Consider the following 17,089-nt stretch of genomic DNA (forward strand, 5'->3'; position numbering starts at 1 on the left):
AAACTACATTAATCTACCTCATGTATTGTGATTAGCCTAAAACCGATAATTCTCTCTCACTTTTGCCAAAGTCAGCCCCAAAATGGCTTTATTCACTTTCAGATAATGTTAACAAAACATCTGGGAGATTTATTGAGATAAGGATATCTATTAGGACATCAAAATTAATTTCAATTCCCTGAGGTATCTTATTTTAATTAACAAAGCCATGATCTTGTTCTATTAATTAGCATGCTGAAGGAATAAGTTTGAGATGAATTTAATTCTAGAAAAGCATTTATCTTCCAAAATAATAAAAAGAGCATTAACTATCTCAATCTAATTTGTTTTATACTTTTAATAACAGTCTTGAAATTCCATCCAGAAGAGTAATATAACTAATATTCATTATTTTTAATTTAAAGCTTCATTTTGGGTGTGCATATTTCTTACAAGCCTCATTATTAGTAGTACCATAGTTCTAACATTGTATCTTTTAAAGATTATTAATGTGAGCACAAGTTCATTTATTATGTGATATTATTAAACTTTCTGTTGGGTGGGAGCCTCATATTTATTTCACTCCAAGTGTTTTTCCTCACTAACTTATGGAAGTATCTGAGTATGCCAGAGTACAACTAGGAACAAGGCACATGGAATTTGTAATAACTCCCTGTTCTGCCCAAACATATAATTTCTGTCTAATCATATATTTCACTCTAGATTGCTTTTATTGATATATCCTTATATTTTAAATATAGCTAAAACATTTTAGGCAAAATTCAATTAACAGATTAGATTAATAGTATGTCTGATACAATATTAAGATTACTGTAATGAAGCATGCTGAACAATTTCAAATAACTTCATCTTACATCAAGCCACAGATGATGGCTTCAGGTGGTATAATTAGAGGGACTGGATTGTAAAAGCTTAAATGGCATCCTACTGGAAATCCTCCTTAGAACTTTTTCACTTTCATATCTGTTTTGTTGTAAACAGGCTTGCATTTGAAGGCATCATAGAATGGTTCTCAAACAAAACGCTGGAAAACGGAGTGTATGCATTTACTACCCGAATGCAAGAAAAAAAATCAGTATTTTGTATATGGTTGCTGTTTTTCAATCTTTCATACTTATAACCTAAAGCATGGTCAGATAATGTTTTAGGCTTTGTGGGCCAAGAGGCAAAATTGAGAATATTATGGAAGTCAGTATACAGCAAGTGAGAAAACAGAATTACACAAATCTTATTGATGACATTCAAAATGTAATAATTGAGGACAATTTTTGATAATACAAATCTACGAATGAGAAGAATGGAATTCTTCTTTATAAATAATATTTCACTTAATTGACATTCAAATTACTGTTTCCTATCATCAAAATTAACTGCAAGTGTTTAGCTGCCAATGCTGATCCATAATGAGATATGTATTTCATCTTTGAAGATATCTTTTCACAGAGGTAGGTCTGCCAAATATTGATATTAACCCATGAGCATATGGAAGGCACAGAATCCTGTTAGATTCTTCTCTAGATATTTGCCTTTTAGCTTGTCATTGCATTTCAGATTATTCATTTCCAGTTGAAGGTTGCGGGGAAGTTCCTCACTTACACAGTTAAGTGAACTTTGAGATGTGGAAATTTCCTTTGAACTTGGAACTACTAGAACTTAGTTGAAACTTGAAATGTGTATCTCCTGCAAAACTGTGGTAATGAAGGTATTTCTTTTTATCTTAACTTCTGGCAATCTATGAGGCATATATAAGGCAGCTTGACATCACTTATGATTCAAACAATATTAGTTGTCATCAAAATGACTTTCCTGCAGTATAAATTCTGCATTTAAGTACTGTTATTAGTACTCATAATTTTGCCTTTTAATTCTAGGTCAAATTAATGAAAAAATATTATAGTATATAGCAAAAATTATTTCCAACTCTGTTCAGCATTCAAAGGTAGTGGTTGAGGGTGGTTCTTTTTTAAATATTTTATTTATGTATTTGAGAGGGAGAGTGTATGTGAGTGAGCAGAGGGAGGATCAGATGGGGAGGGAGAGGGACAAGTAAACTGTGTGTTGAATTCAGTCTTTCAGGGCTTGATTTCATGACCCTGAGATCATGATCTGCGCTGAAATCAAGAGTCAGACACTTAACCGACTGAGCCACCCAGGCACCCTGAAGGTGGTTCTTGATCACAAAAGTTTTAACCTTGCCTCTGAGCTCAAGAAAATCACAATAGAATATCCCTGCCAAGTTATATAATTGCCCTGTGGTAGAGCAAATCAGGGTAGTCAATGTCTATTTTTGACACACATTCACAGAATTGATGATGATCAAATCCATGAAAGCCAACGAAGATCACTGTTGACAACTATGGTAGTGACTTATCTAATAGAAAGTCTTTTATTCTTTATGTACTTGTTCACAATGTCACTGGGTTAGTTGGGGTCCTCTAAAAGGCAGAGACACCAACGTGGGTTTAGATGTGCAAGAAATGTACTGGGGAAAACATCGGAGAGGCACAAATAGGAAGGAGCTAGAGAAGGTGGGGCGAGCATTCAAGCTCTAATGCAGTTCTGACTCCTGTCAGGGAGGAAAGGAATGAAAGCGGGGTTTACAAGCAGTTTGAGGAAAGTTTCAGCAAGCCAGTTGGAGTACTTGAGCCAAAGTCACCCATCAGAGGAGTCCCTTCTATGTTCCATCTTTGGCTGGAAGCATCCTGCCACAGTCCAGCACAGGTTCCACACAAGTTTACTTCTTCATATTTACTTGGGGAGAATTTCCTCCATAGTTCCTCTGGGTCTGCCTTCCTGAGGGGAAACTTTTAGAGTGAAATTTGTTTAATAAACTATAGTCCCAAACACTGCAGTTGATCTTAGACTGCCACTGGTCCTCACTCACCCATTTCCTCCCATACAATTCATTCTAAATCTCCGTGCCCTCCCCTATCACCTTAGCATATTTTGGTTGCTTATATGGTGGTGTGATCCAAACATTCATTCCTGAGAGTTTGAGTGCTCAGTGATCATACCTTCCTCAGAATCTCAGATTCTTCACAGTTCTTGACATATATCTAGTTTCTGCATATATCTAGTCAAGGGGGTAAGGGAGTACCAGGAAATGCCCTACTGGAAAACTTGGGTTCTGTATGAATTCCTCCCTGCCCCACTGCCTTCTCATGCCATGCAGAATCACTTACCTTGTTGGTGCGGTGACTTCCATATTACCTGTTGGTATCTCAACACAAGGGGTTCTAGTGGACAAGGTGTCTTGGTGGCAGCTTTAGCTTCTAATGTAGTGGTATTCTTGCCAATTCCATTGGTAAGAGTATATTAGTTTTGGGGTTTCAGGACCTCCGCTCCTGCATAGTCTAGTTGTAGGGATGGAAAGCACAAAATTCCTATTGTATTACTGGAAGTAATAGTACATAATGTCATTCTTGCTTTTACCTGTTGGTATGTGAATCTATTTTTATTATTGGAAACAAAATGCCAAGTTGAAACCTCTGATTGAATGCATTTAATACGTGTAAAAAGATGGTATTCCATTTCCTCAGAGAATTGCCTCTGAGCTGGTGCTATAGTTAAACATTTAAAACTGTTCCATCATTTTGTGAGGTTGGCTGTTTCTAGATGGTTTGGTATGTAATATGATTATTGGATTCCATTGTAATGGGCTTACTCCCACACCTCTTTCACTGCAAAGTAGGTCCCCTAGTCTGATGTCATGCTATATGAAATCCATAAACCCCAAGATGTTAAGGTTTTTAACATGGTGCTTACTGAAACCACGCAAGTAAGGATGGCAAAGCTATACCCAGAACAGGAATCTGTCTTTCTAAGAGGGATGGACTGCTGGCCTTTCCAGCATGCAAGAGCCAACGTAGTCAACATGGTTCCAAGTGGTCCATTGGTCTTTTCGTGTAGGAGAGTTCTATTTGTTGTCAGGAACTGTGAAGAATCTGAGATTTTACTGTATTTGCAAGGTAAGTTAGCCTGCCATAGTTTCATAGATTTTGGCAGAAGATGTGAGACTCTTGGATCAAGGGCAATGGACAATTTAATATGTACAGCTGTAGCAGTAGCTTAAGTGTCATTATTTTTGTGTTGGCTTCCTCAGACCTAATTCCAAAGGGGGTTTAAAAGAGGAATACATATACAGTGAGTTGAACTACAGAACGGAAACTGAATTTAGGGAGCTCAGACATTTTATTTTATTTATTTTTAAAGATTTTATTTATTCGTGAGAGACACAGAGAGAGAGAGAGAGAGAGAGAGAAAGAGAGGCAGAGACATAGGCAGAGGGAGAAGCAGGCTCCATGCAGGGAGCCTGATGTGGGAATCGATCCCGGGTCTCCAGGATCAGGCCCCGGGCTGAAGGCAGCACTAAACCGCTGAGCCACCTGGGCTGCCCGAGCTCAGATTTTATAATGAGAAGCAAAGGATAGATAGCAGCATCTAGCATATGGTCAGGATTAGAAATAGATACTTTTATTATTAGGTAGTATAAAGGTTTACTTCATAGAACAGGGATCTCAGTAAGATTTATTATTTGTAGCTAGAATATTAAAATGCAACTGTTACATTTTTGGGGGGAATGCGAATTTACATGTTTTCACAAGGCAAAAGAAGGCAAACACAAAAATCAACCAAAAAGGAAACAAAGCATCCTCTGTAGATTATTCCTTATTAATCTAGATTATTCAAGATTAGGCCACCTGAATAAAAAGAAAGAAAATAACCTGAGTTTTTGCCTGGAAACAGTACCAATTTTCTTTTAAAATGTGTTTGAGCTTTCATGAAGTTCAGCATTTGGTAATTGATGGTAAATATTGCATTTACTATGACAGAGAACCTATATTTATTGATAATTTTACTTTGGATGCTACAATATAAACCCATACAACTGCACAATAAAGATGACTATGTAAGTCTAAAAGGAACTTCTGAGGGAAAAAGCAATATCACTGTCTACTTCTGTAAGTTTTAATTACATTATTAGTTTTAACGTGTAGTATCATAGGAGAGCAAATGATATGGTTTCAAAAAAACTTTACAGATTCTGAAAAAGTTAAAGGACCGTCAGGACTCTTATTGACCAAAAAACTCTTTCAGATTTCAGTTTTGTTTACATATAGAAGTTACTCTGCATTTTTCTTAAATAATTTATAATCTATATGGGATTTTTACATATACTCTATATCTGTTAAATAAATATAAGCACTGGGACCAGGTAATATGATATCAAAATTTTATTCTTGGAAACCTATTTTGAAATATCTTGCAAAATTTAGTTTGCTACATAAATCTGCTCTCCGAGGAAATTATCTCAAATTGTAGGCTTCAGGGTAAGCGAAGGCCATACTTCATACTTCATAAATAGAAATGATTTTCCTTTTTATTTTTATTTATTTATTTTTTTATAAAAGATTTTATTTATTTATTCATGAAAGACACAGAGAGAGAAAGAGAGAGAGGCAGAGACACAGGCAGAGGGAGAAGCAGGCTCCATGCAGGGAGCCCGACGTGGGACTGGATCCTGGGACTCCAGGATCAGGCCCTGGGCCCAAGGCAGGTGCTAAACCGCTGAGGTACCCAGGGATTCCCCAGAAATGATTTTCGTAACATCGCATTGCTTTTGCAATTCGTACAATAGTCATCTTAAGGGGCTTCTCTTCTTCTGTTCATGTGGTCTTAGATAAAACAAAGTGCATTTTATGCCATCCTCTTCTTGAAACTTTTCATTGGCATATGGGCACCCTTAAAATAATCTCCAAAATTCTTACAAGGGCCTTCAAAACGTTATAAGTTCTGTTTCTTGCCAAAGTATCCTCTAAAAATCAGCCACTGTTTTTGATGGAAAAAAAAATGACTGGAAATAACCAAATACCTATCAATCAGAAATTGATGTATTCACATAATGGAGGGCTATGAAGCTGTAGAATCTCTATCCCTCTCTCTCTGATGTACATGTGTGTTATTTATATATAGATCATGGATATCACATAAATGTATGCATACATCTATGGATATATTCATCTATCTATTTATTGAATCAGGATGTAGCGGAGCAGAAGGGATAGGATGGCAACGAGACTTCACTGAATATACTTTGTTCTATAGATTTGACTTTTCTACCACTTATATATTTCAATAATTATAAAGCTACCTTGAATTATAAAGCTATTTGAAAAACTCAATCCCTAAAAAGTCAAATTCAAAATGCAATAAATGAATCTGTGTCTTTGTTGGTAGCGTAACCACAGGCATAGTAGAAAGGTCATTCTTTCCTGATGATTTAGACTCTCCTTTAGCTTCTATATCCTGGAATAGTTCAAAGGTGTCTACCGGATCCTTTTGAAATCAATTCATCCCATCACCTGGGGATCTCCCTGGGTCACTGTGGCCTACAGGAACACATGTGTGTTGGCTCTCACTCAAATGTTCAGATGACTCCTGCTTGATTTCTGACTTCACTGATCTCCAGTTGAGAGCTAGATGCTGGCTCCAGTGCTATGTGTACTCCATCCAGCTTGAGTTCTCCAGATGATTGGGTTAAATTTCTTCCACTTATTTTGTGGGTAGGAAACATATTTTTCCCCTCCTCCCAGGGCTGGGAGATTGCATGGCCCTCTAGCCATTCTCTCCAAAAATCTATCCTCTCTCAGTCACTCCTGAATGTTCCTCTTACCTCTTATATACTTCGCATGGGTGATGGGCTAAGGTGTCTATTTGAGGGGAGGTTGCTTAGCAAGTTCAGCATAGTTTCTCTGATCCCTATTTTAAACACAGGAGGAATTATCCTGTTTTATTGACAGCTTTGGAGCTTCAACTGAAAGTAAAATTTTAGGTAAAATATAGGCATAATGGTTGAATGGCACTGGACGAATTTCTATAATAGTCACTGAGCCTAGACCACAGAACTTTGACAAACCAGCAGACTACCAGCTTTGGGCTACTCAGCTACCTTTAAGAATAAATACCTAATAGAGTACTTAATGTTGCTTTGTGATAAAGACATATGTTCTTTTTGTGAAGTATCAGCAAAAGGCAAATATAAATTTTATTAGAATGACCTGAAGAATTTACGTATTGCTTGTGAAGTTCCCAAACACCCTAGAGTCAAGAATATAGGAAGAGATGAAAAATGCCTGATCCTGAATTTAACTGTTATGGGAAGTAAATAGATAATGTCTATAATGTTAACAAAAAGTTAATAAATAGATATAAATACATGCAAATTAAAGATACAAATAAATTACCGAAAAGAAAGAAAAAGGAGGTAAGAAATTGGAATTGATTCTCACTGGGGATTAGTAATTAGGGTCAAAATTTGGCCCTTTAATATGAAACAGCTGACACAGAACAATTAGTTAATATTGTTTGCTTGTTTCTTCCTTTCTGCTTTTTCATATAGTACATTGAAAAGAACTATAAATATTCATAATTTAAAAACTAAGGCGGAACTTTCATAATAGAGCCACCTAGTGGTGAGAAACCTGTGTTATGGAGGCAAAAATTACAGATTTTGAGATTTCACAGTGATTTTATGAAGTAACATTTAAGATGCAAGGGAGGATTTTATTTTTATAAGATATAAATAATATAAAATATAAATTATAATTTGTATATTTAAAATTATTTGGAACTACACATATAGTAGTGGTAAATAATGAGAATACCAATATTTATACGTGTTTGTGTCTCACTCTCAAACGAACAAAACTCCCTGCACAAATTTTTATGATTCTTTCCCTATTTTTTCTCTACCACAGATCACCATACAAAAACTAAACCTTATCTTCTGTACATATTATTTATCCTGCGTGTAGATTGGGGTTATTGATATTTCCATGGATCCCTGATCTATGGAGCAATGCTAGCCAAGCATCCTAAGATTCCTGGTTGCCTAATGAATTAAAAGGAAATCACAAATAATACAAATTTTCTTCATGAAATAAATTTCTTTTTTTTTCTGTTTCTTTGCAACATCAGTGGTGACTAGAAAATATATTAATATTTCATGAGTATAAATAGTGGTCCTCTATTATGTTTGAATCATTGTACCATATTTGTTCCATCAGTTTTTCTGAGAGTACAGATTTTGGGATCATAAGTAGGCTCAGAACAGAAAAATTTTTGTAAATAATTCAGCACGTGTTCTTTTATCTTTGCTCTATAATTTCAATTACATATTTGTGTGTCTATATTACAAATATATATTTATTTATGTATATTTCACTGTGATATTCACAGTAGCCTAAATTACTTGTTATGTGGCAAATCATGACTGTTTCATGTCTAATGATTTTCTGGAGATGCATTACTACCCGCTTTAGCCATTATTAACCTGTGATGCAAATTGTAATTTAATTATACTTAATTTTTACCTTCATTGTTTCTGCTTCATGTTTGAGTGATAAAACATACATGTTTTTAAAGTCAAAATATTGCTATTTGTCAGTTTTGGGAATGTGAGGGTTGGCTTGCTCTTCTCATAGAAATGTTAATTTTGTAAAAAGACATTGCTATTTTTTTGCCTTTATCTAATGACTCAGGGTACCCATCTGTGGGAGTATTGTGTCTCTACTCTCCGACCACAGAATACAAGAATGTTGGTTAATTTCTAAGAGTATTGTATCTTTGATTAGGTTTATATGTTAATGAATAGGGAAGTTACCACCCATTATCACCTCATAGATCAGCGTAGGAACAACTAGTACATATATCAGGGCATTTCAGAACGTGGGTGGCTTAGCTTCCATTGCATATGAAGTTCAATATGGGACTTGAAGATGTCTCCTGAATAGAAAAGTATATCACCTACTTTAAGCTTTACCACAGTATTTAATCCAATATAACCTCTTGATTCTTTTAAATGTTGTGGACCTAATTGTTTAGTTGTCAATAATATCATAGACAATTGAAGATTCTCTTGGAAACCAGTTTGGGCCCAGCTGTCAGGAGAACTGGAATGTCTTATTTCCCCGCTCTAGGTGTTTCCACTAAAGCATAATCAGATTCCCTCCAACCCCAGGGCTATTTGCAGTTTGGATGCCAGAAACAGCTGTGGAGTCCAGAAGGCTTCTGTAGATTCTCTCACCAGGGAGGGCTTTCAGGGAATAGCTGAGCAAGGATATAGATTTGGAATAGATTAGGGAGACAGTGCTGCTTTAAAATAGTCTTCCATAATACATAACAGTTTCAAGGGGAAAAAAAATCAACAGATCCTTCACACATTGAAATTTAAATTTAATAGAATATTTTAAAAGGTTGAAATAAAGTATGCCTTGCATGTAAACCAGATTACATGTGGGAATTGACCTGTTCAGCTACAAAATAAAATTACTATCTCCATACTGAAATGGAGATAGTGAGTAGGATTTTAGATAATATTTCCTTTTCTATGGAGAAAATAAAGTAGTACTATAAAAGTAATAAACTGCTATAGAGGAAGTGGGCCTTTACTCCTTATTTTAAACACTTCCTTTAAATCAGGGGGATTTCCACTGTCAAATTCTGGCTTATTTGCATTTATATGGTGAAATGTTGCCATCATGTGGCCAGTCCATCTATCACATCTTTCTCTTTCCACAGGGTTAACCTGAATTTTTAGCTATTTTTATATATGATGCTTGAGTATTTAGAGGCAGGTATGGTGTCTGTTAGGTTCATTAATATAATGAGATGACAAATACTTAAGCATATTAATTAAAAATAGACATTGAAATACATTTACTGTTATTCCCACACAATGGGATTTACAATGGGATTTTAATCTGTGTCTTCCGGAATTCTTAGAATTCCCCTTTTCATGGGCAGATTATTCAAGTTATGAATCTTAAATTGTTTGGAAGTGCTCTCTTAAGAGTCCAGGTGACTTTTCTTCCCCACGTTTGTATTTGTTTTGAATGTCAGCACAAGTTACCAAAATGCCCATTTATTTGTATATATTGGGAGCTATTTCCAATGCATACCCCATTTTAAACAATAGGGGGCATTATGATGTCATGTTTCTGGTTTTCTCTATGATGGCAAGTATTTTACTTCATAGTAAAAATCCTGGATTTTCTTCTTGATAAGAATACTTCTCTAAATCCAAAAACATATTTATTTTGACAGTACTGGCAATGAACATGAGCTTCATCTTTGGGGGACCTAATTTCTTAAGAAAAAATACTACACCAATTTATCACTATTTCAATAATTGCATGCCTTTCTAAATTGATATAAAAATCCAAACCAATTTATATTTAATCCAGATATAATAGTTTTAAACATAGGTTTATGTACTTCCTTATTAAATTGAGAAATGTTGGCATTTTCAAGTATTCGTAAGTCAATCTTTTTCATCATGTATTATCACAAATGCAAACTTTTCTTAAGTTAAATTTTAAGTATAAAAATCAAGAAACTATGGGGATGCCTGGGTGGCTCAGTTGGTTATGCATCTGCCTTGGGCTCAGGTTGTGATCTCAGGGTCCTGGGATTGAGCCCCTCATTGGGCTCCCTGCTCAGCAGGGGTCTGTTTCTCCTTCCTCCTCGCTGGTGTCCCTCCCTCTTTTCCCCCTCCCTTTCTCTCCCCTCTCCTCCCCCTTCCCTCCCTTCCTTACTTCAATGCTCATGGTCTTTCTCTCTCAAATAAATAAAATATTTTTAAAAATCATGAAACTATGTTCTTAGCATTACAAAAATTTGAGATCTTTAGACAACTAGGGTAAAAATTGCTAAAACACAAACATTTTCAAAATTATTGATTTTATGAAGTTAATTAAGGAAGTTCTTTAAATGTATAGCATTTGGGTGTTTTATTTTTTCAAGCTTTACATGGATTTAAGTTTCAGACAGGATACAGAGTAAACCAGGATTTAGTAGATTAAATATTAAAGTTTAAAACTGAAAGTTTTAGATGGAAGAAAATATATTTCTCAATGGGAAGCATCTCTTTCATGTTTCATGAAGCAGAGAGAAGGAAACTGAATATGATGCAACTTCAAAGATCATTTCTGTCTCCATCCAAAATTATATAACAGTTGTCAATGCTTTTTTTGAAGTTTTACTGAAATTATATATATGCACATATATATACATGCAAGTATTGCATTACTATGTTCTCTTTATTTCTTTATTAAAACTTAAAACATTAAATAACATCAACTTTTAATTTGCTTTTCCAATCTCAGTCCCCTATATTGGATAATCATAATCATCATTGTGAATTTGTTGGATATCCTGAATTTTTAATTATTCTGGTAAAAGTCACTATGATACACATATTTTTGCATATTTCAAGGCATTAGAACCCATATTCAACAAAATATTTGTAACTATTTTTTTTGTAACTTTTTTTTAATTGCATGCTCATAGCTTGAATTTAGCCATTGTGGGAGTATTTACACCATGGAAATCAGCAAATTCAACAAATTCCTGCCCTACAAAGAGCTTGTCATCAGTACACCAGTGAGTGTTTCTTACTTGGGACCATTATCGGTATTTTGATTAAAATAGTCTTCTTCTGCAGGGTTTTTCAACCCATTGCAGAATGTTTAGCATCCTTGGCTCCTTCCTGCCTATTAAACATCAGGATAGAAAACCCTACTCACTGAAACCACTAAAAATGCCCCCATGTTTCCACATGTTCCCTAAACCATTTAAACTCTTGCAAATGACACCCACCCCTGCAGGGATAACTAAGAAATATGTGGCAGTAGGTAATGAAAACTCTCAGGCTGAGGGAATTTAGATGCAGAAAAAGGTAACAAGTTAGTTTAGAAAAAATAAATTGGGCCGACCTATAAACAGATTTAAATTATAGTCTATATTGTTTCGCTTCTTAGTCATTTTGTTGGTCTGCTTATTGATAGTACCAGAATGTGGAGAGACCAAAAACAAGAAACTGGGCTAAGGAAGCTACAGTATATATCCTGTTTTGCCAATTGGTAGCGTTCATTTTTATTTTGATAACATTGTACTTCAAGTGCCCTCTGGACTTCAGAGGTGTGGTGCTTGATCCATATCGTTTCATTCTTCGTGATCAATAGCCTCATATGGCATTGAACACTCAAAATAAGATTAGTGCAAAGGAGGAAATGAATTTTTAATTGAATTACGTTGCAAGTGTAAAATCTGCACTGAATTTTGAAAATGTACTCTAAATTTAATGAAAGAATGGAAATAATTTTAATAATTTTAAAATTTTGATAAGATGGTAAAATAATGTTTGAATATATTGGATTAAAGAATGTTATATCTTATAATTATATATTAACCCCATCTATTCCTTTTTACTTTTTAAAATGTGGCTACTAGAAGATTTACAATTATATACATAGTTTACAATATATTCCTATTAGATAGTGCGGCTCCAGAAAGAATCATTTCTTTTTCATTGTGGGTCCATGCAATTCTGATATTTTTTTTAAAGTTTACTTATTTTTAGTAATCTCTACACTCAAGTCGGGCTCAAACTCACCACCTCAGAGTTTAAGAGTTGCATGATCTTCCAACTGAGCCAGCCAAGCACCATAGTTCTGACATATTTGATTCCTTTGTAGCTTTGGAGGTAGGCAATGAGTCAGCCCTGACCAATCAGAAGACACTGTGTCTTATCTCTTTGAGGATGGTTACATGATGTAATTTCAACCAAAGAGAGTGATTTTATAGGATTTTAGCTCAAACTTCTGGAAAAGAATAGTTCTCTTTTTATGAACTTGGGACTGTTGGTTCCAAGCCTAGAACCGGTAGAGACCATATTACCACCTTGAAAAAACTGCCAGGTTGGACACAAAGCCGATGCTGGAGTGCAGAGCCAAGAAGCAGTGAGAGATGGACTCCTAAAACCAGATTTGTGTCAGGACTTTTTAGTTACCTTGGGCAGTAGAAACCTTTTGGGCTCAACCCTGTTTGGATTTTCTGCTACTTAAAAAAAAAATATTTATTTAAGAGAGAGAGCATGTGTTCATGACTGTGTGTGAGTGGGGGGGCGGGGCAGAATGAGAGAGAGAGAGAGAGAGAGAGAGAGAGAGAGAGAGAGAGAGAATCTCAAGCAGATTCCACTCTGGGTGAGAGCCCAACGCAAGACTCAATCTCACGATCCTGAGATCATGACCTGAGCAGAAACCAAGAGCTGAACGCTTAACCGGCTTAGACACCCAAGTGCTCCAGGTTTTTCTGCTACTTTAAAAACAGAAATTCCTTCTTGATACAGAGGTAGAAGATTTTTAAGGGCTAGTGCTTATGCAGCAGCTACAGGAATGGAGAACATCAAATCTATGACACATGGCAGTAAACATGGCTTTCATTTGACTTAAAGAATTCAAGGAGTAGAGATAGGGAAAAATTAAGTACATTAAAAAACAACCTCTTCAGTTGATTCTATCAAGTGGTAAATACAGGTTTTATTAGCACATGATATTGAACTTGTTTTGAAATTCAGGCTTTTCTAATGTATGCTAAATTCAAATCCTCAATAATCTGGTTAGCAGCATTTAGGAGTGACTCTTAGTTTACAATGTGACCTTCTATTTGGTTGGTCTTTATTTAAAATGCTAGTATAGGGACCCCTGGGTGGCGCAGCAGTTTGGCGCCTGCCTTTGGCCCAGGGCGCGATCCTGGAGATCCGGGATCGGATCCCACGTCGGGCTCCCTGCGTGGAGCCTGCTTCTCCCTCTGCCTGTGTCTCTGCCTCTCTCTCTCTCTCTGTGACTATCATGAATAAATAAATAAAATCTTAAAAAAAAAACCTTAAAAAAATAAAATGCTAGTATAATTAGTGAGATTATGAATTATAAAATATATATTTTTAGGCTCCAAACTAGAAATAGATGAATTGCAATTAATATACATGCAAGTGTTATGGCTTTGTATCATCAACCAACCAACCAATTCTGCTTCTCTTATACAAGAGACTCATAAATTCATAGCTCAAGTCACTGTGTGCAACTATTACTGATTAGCTCTGAGTCAAGTCAAAACATTTCTCTTTTTAGTCAAGTGCCTTCTGATATTCATAAACTTTGGCAAAATGTTATACCTTTATTTATGGTAAATCATAATTTTTTGATATTCTAAGTTTCAATGAAATCTCCATTCCTTGGTAATCTTGAAACATTTCAGATTTTAAAGCTTGATTAAACTCTAGATGTTTAAAATCTAATTTTTTAAATCATAAAGGTGACATGGAAAAAATATTGAATAAATGTGCTTTAGTTTTTACTTCTGTCCTCTGATTCACTTATGATACTCAAAAAGCATTTCTTTTCTTTTTTTTTTTTTTTATTTTTTTTTTTATTTTTTTTTTTCAAAAAGCATTTCTAAGAGGTTTGATTCCCTACCTGCCATCTTGATCGGCTGATCGCTGGAAAGAAGATAGACAAAGTTGACAAATTTTTATTTATGAGAGTTAACTAGAATAAGATAAGTTTTCTTATTATGATAGAAATTTCTCAGAGAGCTCTCAAAATAATAAAAAAAATAATAAGTTCCCAGTAATATTCAGATACGTGATTGAACAAGTATAGATAGTTCAGTGCTCTTGACATCAACAAAAACATTACCTTGTAGAAGAAAGATAGGTCTTTCTAATTGTATAATAGTGGAAAGATACTTGCATAATTACAGGGCTACAGTGACAGCTGCTTACCATGTCCGCTATCATGCACTGCAGGTGGTAATTTACCCATGTGCTTTCCATTCATTTGAATGGAAAACAGTAGGGGGTGGCCCTTATGCATTCCCTGTAATTGTAGACATTTTAAGCAACTATCATTGAAGTTTTTTCATTTTAATGTTGTATAAAAATATGACTTATTATTTTTTTATACTAGACTTTCCTACTCGACAGAATCTTTTAAATACTATGCCTAAAATTTTTGTCTCCTTTACTATTTTCATATTCCAAGGCTTAAGAGAGGAGTATCAACAACAGGAACAAAATCTTGGTTAAGTTATGGGTCTAATAAAAATGTTGGATAAAATCTTGTCTTCTCATTAACATTCCTAAATGTAGTAGGTACAGTAGCATACAAAAACGACATATCAAATATACTGAGTTCAGAGGGCTTGATTTTATAAAATTGCCTCAATAATCATTTATTTGCAAATGTTTTCAAAAGCCATTTAATATCCACATACATGGAAGTTCCTGGCTCTAATCTCAACCAGCCAGAAGAGACCAGGATCAGGAAATAAAACGATTCCTGTACAACTATAGTTGCTGGCTTAAGACTTTAAGGTCAAACTGACACATGATCTGCAGGAGAGATCCTTCAAATTTGTAAGATTTTATTTATTTATTTGGGGGAGAGAGAGAGAGAGAGAGAGAGAGATGCACTCTTGCACATGTGAGGCCAGGGGTGGAGGTAAGGCATGAAGCAAAGGGGGAGGGAGAAGGACAAGCAGCGCCCCCCCCCCCCCCGCCAGCCCCAGTGAGCACAGAGCCTGACTGGGGCTCAATCCCAGGACTCTGGGACTGTGACTTGAGCTGAAACCAAGAGGCTGACGCTCAACCTACTGAGCCACCCAAGTGCCCCTAGGTCCTTCACTTTTGATCAGAACTTCTTTCTTCTTACTCAGCACACCATTCTTATAAACCAACATAAGCAAGCAAATGAACAGCTTTAATTCCTAATACAGGAGCAATTAGAAACATCAAATGAGAAAAGACTAGACAGGAAAAGAAAGTTTATTTCTCTTACCTACAGACTTAGGTCACATTTCAACTGCTTTTTTTAGGCTTCCTTAAATTGCCAGGGTTGGAGTTAATCACCTCATTCTCTCATCTCCCAGAACACTTTTTTTTTTTTTGAGCACATGTGTACACATATGTGGGGATGGGGAGGACCAAAGAAAGAGGGAGAGAGAGAATCTCAAGCATGGAGCCTGCAGGGGTCTCCATCCCAGGACCTGAGATCATGACCTGAGCAGAAATCAAGAGTTAGCCACTTGACCGACTGAGGCACCCACACACCTTCTTCCCAGGACATTTAAACTGCCATCATAATCAGGGTTGATACTAAAAATATTTAGCAACTGGTACAGATGTGGGGTGTCTCTCCCTTTGCCCCACCGCCACTTGCACACTCTCTCTGTGTCTCTCTAAAATAAATAAATAAATCTTTAAAAACAAACCAACAAGCATGCTGGCCAATGCTGAAGTTTGGAGCTTATCTATGCTGTCCATTAATCCTTTAGCTATTGGATCCTGTAGAATTCCAAGGTGTCCCAAGGCCCTGGCTGCTGTGGTGGCTGGGAAACACGCAGGGAGCAACGGCAGTGGTTATTTGCCAAGTAGTATGGAAGTATACGTAACTTCAAAAACCAAAGGATGAATGGGTGCAGAGCCTGTCTCTAATGCCTTTTAACAACCCCAGCTGGCAGAGAACAGCACAAGATGTTAGCATCTCAAATAAGTAGCCTTTGCATTGAATGTGTTTTTAAAAATTTTATCAGAGAATCTAATGACAATTTAGATTCCTATCAGTGTGTATTTTACTAAGGTTCTGCCTCTGTAATTCCCCTAAACTGGGAGACAATGAATGTTGCCAACATACAAAGAGTGGAGAGACGAGAATATTGTAGCCAGAGGACTTGACTTGGCCAAGCAAATTTTGGATTACCAATTCTACTTACCTTGTTCTTGCAGATAAACAAAGACACTTGCTCTTGCAGATAAACTTGCCAAAGAGATGGAAGTGTGCTGATTAAAATAAAAAACAACAGTATTTTAACAGATGTGGTGTTCTGTTAGGAATTAAATAGAACAAAGACATTCTGAAATGTTTGGGGTTTTCTTCTTAGATCGTTGGATACTGCTTATATTTTCTTTTTTGTCCAAATTCAGTTTTCTTTTCAGTTACCTCTCATCCTCCTGCTTGTTGGTGTCCTAGTTAGCAGAAGAGACGGGTAAAAGTACGTGGAGGAAATTGAGATGTGAGTGAAGAAAAAAACCCAGTTACATCAAAGCCTACAGAATACTCAAAATTATGGGTTTGTCTTCGCCTGTTATTTATCATCTGTACAGATAGTAGCATCCAAATAGTAATAGGACACATATAATATCATGCAACGAGAATTATTTTGCATAGTTTTGCAAGATGGTGAATTGTAC

At 35.8% G+C, this 17,089-nt stretch overlaps 1 long non-coding RNA gene across 1 annotated transcript; it reads right to left on the reverse strand.

Annotated features, from left to right (window-relative positions):
* Positions 1-2,272: 2,272 nt before the first annotated feature.
* On the reverse strand, positions 2,273-16,680 carry LOC121478944. The gene is made up of 3 exons (XR_005984624.1): positions 16,612-16,680; positions 3,183-3,353; positions 2,273-2,804 (listed from the first exon to the last, which is right to left on the reverse strand). It is a non-coding gene; the product is annotated as an uncharacterized LOC121478944 (long non-coding RNA).
* Positions 16,681-17,089: the final 409 nt, after the last annotated feature.

Source organism: Vulpes lagopus, chromosome 19 (genome assembly GCF_018345385.1).
Source record: "Vulpes lagopus strain Blue_001 chromosome 19, ASM1834538v1, whole genome shotgun sequence".
Classification (NCBI taxonomy): Eukaryota; Metazoa; Chordata; class Mammalia; order Carnivora; family Canidae; genus Vulpes; species Vulpes lagopus.